The sequence below is a fragment of the Protopterus annectens genome, chromosome 13.part0, assembly GCF_019279795.1.
Source record: "Protopterus annectens isolate FY-2018-M chromosome 13.part0, PAN1.0, whole genome shotgun sequence".
Classification (NCBI taxonomy): Eukaryota; Metazoa; Chordata; order Ceratodontiformes; family Protopteridae; genus Protopterus; species Protopterus annectens.
The window spans coordinates 652,181,181-652,187,180 of record NC_056747.1 but is presented as its reverse complement, the minus strand read 5'-3'; the positions used below and the strand labels follow the sequence as shown (position 1 = coordinate 652,187,180).

The 6,000-nt window shown below is 35.3% G+C and overlaps 1 protein-coding gene across 3 annotated transcripts in view; it reads right to left on the bottom strand.

Moving 5' to 3' along the window:
* TENM1 (teneurin transmembrane protein 1) overlaps nucleotides 1-6,000 on the bottom strand; it is a 3,721,864-nt gene that overhangs the window by 1,734,376 nt on the left and 1,981,488 nt on the right. The window lies entirely within an intron of this gene.

The following is a 6,000-nucleotide window of genomic DNA, read 5'->3' as shown; positions in this document are numbered from 1 at the left end:
GTTTTGTTTAAGAAACACTAAGTTCCTCCTCCATTATGGTATCAGCACCAGTTCAATGTCTCTACCATTTTAATTTCAGGGAAACATTAGTATGTGTCATTTCAAGTATTGTGACATCTCCCAAAAAGGGTGGATTTTCAAGCCATATTTTAAAGTTACGCTTTGTATTCTGATATGTAGAGATCAGTTTTCCTTTCTTTAAGGTACACTGGAGTACTTATTATAGCTTCACAGGTCATTACTAGGATGTTGCTCTGTGAATATCTTCAGAAGCTTAGCCTTACATTCCCGTGGTAGCGTCTTCTCATTATATTCTGCATACAAATAAATGAGAGGTGGGGAAGAACTAAGACATTCATTTGTTTACTTATCTTTTTTTATTTTTTTACCAGAAGTTCCAGCTGGTGTTTATCCCATTATCAGCGGAGGCCTTGGGAGAAAAGCTCCACATATTAGGCAAGTACATTTAAAGACAAAAAAATACATTTTTGTAATATACATTGAATTTGCATGAAAATACAGTTATACTAATATATCTAGAACACATTATATAATATACTGTTGCCATTGAATTTAAGGGAATACATTTATTTCATGAGGTAGCTGGTTGCAGAGAAATTATACAACTAGACAATGGATGTACTATGTAATGTGCTTATCAGCTAGAAGAATAGCAAAGGCAGCAAGAGATTTAGCAGGAGGTAGAACTTAAGAGAAGTAGTTATATAAAACATTACATCATTAAAGAAGATAGCTTGTATAAGCCTGCATTAAAGAATTTAGAGGTAGTGGTAGTTACCTGGGAAATGGAAGTTTTGTAGGAGAGAAAGTTGGTAGAGGGTGGAGTGGCAGTCTGTAACAGAACTGTGTAAATTGCAGTTGTTGGAGAATATACAGTGAGATTTCTTAGTGATACAGGTATAAAGTTACACGTGTGAGATTAGGGTACAGAAATGTTAAGAAAAGGGAGTGTAACTTTTATGGTGAAGTTGAGTATATATTGAGATATTTATTTATTGCCTGCATCCATGAGGGACAAGGCTGCTAAACTGGGGGGTGGTGGTACAGAAAGGTTACCATGGGTGGGAACCAAACCTGGGACCATCTTCCCAAGCAGCTGGGTGCTGCATTCCTGAGTATACTGTCCTTTGAATGAGATGGTAAATGAAGGCCCTATTTGCCTGAATTGGTGATAGCTCAGATGGATGTAAAAGACCCCATGGCAATTAACAGAAAGATTAGTTTCCAATGCCTGGCCAAATTTCTCCTAGTTATTATGAATACCACCTGTAGTCTCCCATGAAAAGGTGCAACTGACCTAGTAAGACTAACCTGGTCAACAAAGTATAAATAAAATTAAAACAAAAAAATATTTAAAATCTGTTCTTGATTTTTTTTAATCTTTGTCTGTGACTCTTGAGCTAAGAAGTTAAGAGAAAAGAGAAGAGAGTTGTACTCTCTGGTTCTGACAGTAACAAAATGAGACATATTTCTGACCAACTGTTTATGAAATTATATATTATTTTGATACTGACTGGATATCTGTGGTGAATGTAACTGATACTTGTGTGTGTGTGTGTGTATATATATATATGTATATACACACAGAGCATAGTTCTCACATGCTGTAGATGTTTTATATTTCCTCATATTTGTAGTATATTTCTAATACAATTTGTGTTTTTCTAGTAAAATGTTGTGGACTGTAGTCACTAAATAATGACAAACATGAGTTTCTGACTTCATAACCTTCAGAAAATTCTTGCCAACACAAAACATGTTATACTAGCGATTTTCTAAATATAAGGCCGATATTTAAATATGTTCCTGACACTAGGAATCTGTCTCTGATTCCAGAGATAAAAGATTTGGAGGTCATGGGGGTGTCATGGTTTGCACTGTAGGGTTCTCACAGCAACAAATTGAAATATACGTCTAGATCATTATTTATGTAGCTGTTCATTCATTTGATCACAAGCAAACCTTTCAGATGTACACAAGTCTAATAAGGGGTTATACAGTAAGTGACAATTATGTGCATCCGCTTTTGCGTAATCACTTTGCTCTCAAATCCCACAGCAGTTATTGTGCAAAGGCAGGAATCAATTGAAGTAAACAAGGATATCATCATATGAGCCATGTTCTTTGAGTTTGCTCCCTGGTTTTCTTCTTTTCTTAACTGTCAGGAGTGTGTTTAGTATTTGCTGTGATTAAACTGGACAGCATGAGGCATACAACCTTAGTGTTAATATTTTAACTATGAATACATCTTTTATTTAACTTGTATTTTGCAAACACATGGGTGTGAAATGCACTGTGTTGAGCTACTAAAAGTCTGTCTGGTACTTACTGAAGATGAGTAATGATATAAGCTGTTAATGAGCTGCTTCTGTAGTGCAGGGTTCGATTACCCCAAGCTTTATCTACTGTACGACTGACCAAACCACTTCACCAGACAACTGCCTCTGAAGAGGGACTCTTGTACCCAATGGATGGTCCCAAGCTGTCGACAAATGTCTTACACGTGTCTTTTGAAATCCTACACCCTTTACTAATTAGTGCTTCTGTATATGTTGTTTAACTACAAATCCCAACATACCTCTTGAAATTTAATGAGTTGACAGATGCATTTTCAATGAATGTGTGTTTGGAGGCAAGAGATGTTTAATGTTATTCTTGGTTTTCTATTTGAGACTATTTTGCTTAGCTAATGTCCATCAGTGTTTGCATTATAAGATTTGAAATAAAAGTTTTAAATTAAATCCATATCTCTTTGATTAATGTAAAAGTTAAGAAGAGAGTATGCACACTGACAGGTTTGAATGGTGTTTATGGTAAATGGGGAGAGACAATTAATGGGACATTAGAATGGCTGCAGACTTGGGGGTTTTGTCCAATACCCTGCCTATGCCATTTGACCATGAGCATGATCTGTCTCAGGTTTCAGTGACAGAAAATGGAAAGCGATACATTGGATAGTACCCTGAAATGTTCAGGGACTCGTGGGAGAACAAACCCCTCCTTGTAGCAATAACTGCAGTGCCTCACTGTGCACTTGCCTACTGGGAGGGTAATGAACAGTTTACATTTGTTTTAAACTTACTGTTCTGAAAAGTGCTTATGCTTGTTTGATAGCAAGCCTCTGAGAACAGCTCTAGGAATGGAGTGAGTTTGGGGAATATGTCATTAACTGAAACAGCTGTTGGTAATGGTATTCACAGCCTTAAGAATACTCCACTATCACACAGGAACACATTACATAATAGAGATGATTGTGATTATCACATTGTAGTAAGTGGGACTATACTCCTTACACTCATTTCTTTTCTGCACTGCTAAAAAGGAAAGCCACTGGTGGTCACACTGCCACTTAAAACCACGAAGTATAGATTTTAAATAAAATTGCATCCAAAGGACAGTACCTCAGATTCACAAACTAGACACATAAGGAGGTGCAACAGGAGATCTGGTTTTGTTTTCCAAAGAAAACAAAAGAGAAAACTTTATCAAGTAACTTGCATTGACTCCAAGTTGAAACAAGGGATAAGTCCCTGAAGTAAATTATACCAGACTCAAGCAAGTGTATTAAGCTGAGGATGGACTGTATCCAGAAATCTATAACTTATACAGAGACAATCCTAGTATTTCCCTTTCTTATTTAAACACACACACACACACACACACACACACACACACACACACACACACACACACACACATGCACGCCACACTGCTAACCTCCATATTAAGGAATGTGCATATCGTCTCTTACAGTCTCTGAGTGCATGAAAAAATGAAGAGATCAGATGCTGAATTCTACAAAAACTCTACTCAGATACATACAACTAAAATAAGTTTAATCAAATATGTACAGGTGGTCTATACTTAAAAAGCAGTTTTTACAGAAAAGACCATATTAGCAAACAAAGGTACTGCACTGGAGAGGTACTCAAAGTTATATAATATTAATGTTGGTTGTAAGAGGTCTTTGACATTATTTTCAGATTTGAATACAGTTAGGTATGAATTGTTCTGTGGCCTGCTGAAACCATCAGAAGCGCTTAGTTGTTTAAGAGACAACTGCAAATTCTTGATCAAAAGCCTTTTTGAAAGCTTTTCAGTATTAACATGCAAACAAGGACAGAGCTTATATTTTCTTTTTTTTTGTTGTTCTTAACATATGTCATGGATAGAGTTCATGTTTTCTATTATCATTTATGTTATGTTTAACATAGCGGTATCATTCATACCTTATTTATGTTATGTTTAACATAGCGGTATCATTCATACCTTATTTATGTTATGTTTAACATGGCGGTATCATTCATACCTTATTTATGTTATGTTTAACATGGCGGTATCATTCATACCTTATTTATGTTATGTTTAACATGGCGGTATCATTCATACCTTATTTATGTTATGTTTAACATGGCGGTATCATTCATACCTTATTTATGTTATGTTTAACATGGCGGTATCATTCATACCTTATTTATGTTATGTTTAACATGGCGGTATCATTCATACCTTATTTATGTTATGTTTAACATGGCGGTATCATTCATACCTTATTTATGTTATGTTTAACATGGTATCATTCATACCTTATTTATGTTATGTTTAACATGGCGGTATCATTCATACCTTATTTATGTTATGTTTAACATGGCGGTATCATTCATACCTTATTTATGTTATGTTTAACATGGCGGTATCATTCATACCTTATTTATGTTATGTTTAACATGGCGGTATCATTCATACCTTATTTATGTTATGTTTAACATGGCGTATCATTCATACCTTATTTATGTTATGTTTAACATGCATGTATCATTCATACCTTATTTATGTTATGTTTAACATGGCGGTATCATTCATACCTTATTTATGTTATGTTTAACATGGCGTATCATTCATACCTTATTTATGTTATGTTTAACATGGCGGTATCATTCATACCTTATTTATGTTATGTTTAACATGCATGTATCATTCATACCTTATTTATGTTATGTTTAACATGGCGGTATCATTCATACCTTATTTATGTTATCTTTAACATGGCGGTATCATTCATACCTTATTTATGTTATGTTTAACATGGCGGTATCATTCATACCTTATTTATGTTATGTTTAACATGGCGGTATCATTCATACCTTATTTATGTTATGTTTAACATGGAGGTATCATTCATACCTTATTTATGTTATGTTTAACATGGCGGTATCATTCATACCTTATTTATGTTATGTTTAACATGGCGGTATCATTCATACCTTATTTATGTTATGTTTAACATGGCGGTATCATTCATACCTTATTTATGTTATGTTTAACATGGCGGTATCATTCATACCTTATTTCTAGGATACAAATTCTTAACCATGCTGTACTTTTGCTGGTAATTAGCTTTGAAGAGGAGAGCCCTATGCTACCATACTACTAGGCCATGCACTCATACCTTCCACTTCCAGAACAGCATCTCTTTGACTAGCTAGCCTTATAAAAAACAATTTGGGATAGCAGTCTCTATTTCTATATCATGAGGTCATTATTGTAAAAAGAAATGAACAGTCTGCTTCCCTGCCATCACCTTGGCACCCCCCCCCCATACACTCCTAATAAGTACTGCTTGCTAAACATGGTAGCATAGTAAGAAAGGCTTCTGAATACTTGCAGGGGCATCATTCAGAAATAGAAAAGCTCTCCCTGCCCTATAAACGTTTATCATGCTTTGCTCCACAGCTCATGTTAATTTCTAAATATCCCATAACTTTTATTTATCTGCCTTAGGTCAGTATTTTTTTCTGTGTCAAAGATACATACAGCTCCCCCAATCAGTATTAAACACCAGCTGATGCCTCTCTGACTGGCAGGTACTCTCACTTGCTCAGACTTGCTGTTTCAGCAGCTAGGTCTGAGGACTGCTAATTATGTGCAAGTCTGAGGCAGCTTCCTGCAGTGCTATATCAAACTAAGAACCATTAAGTA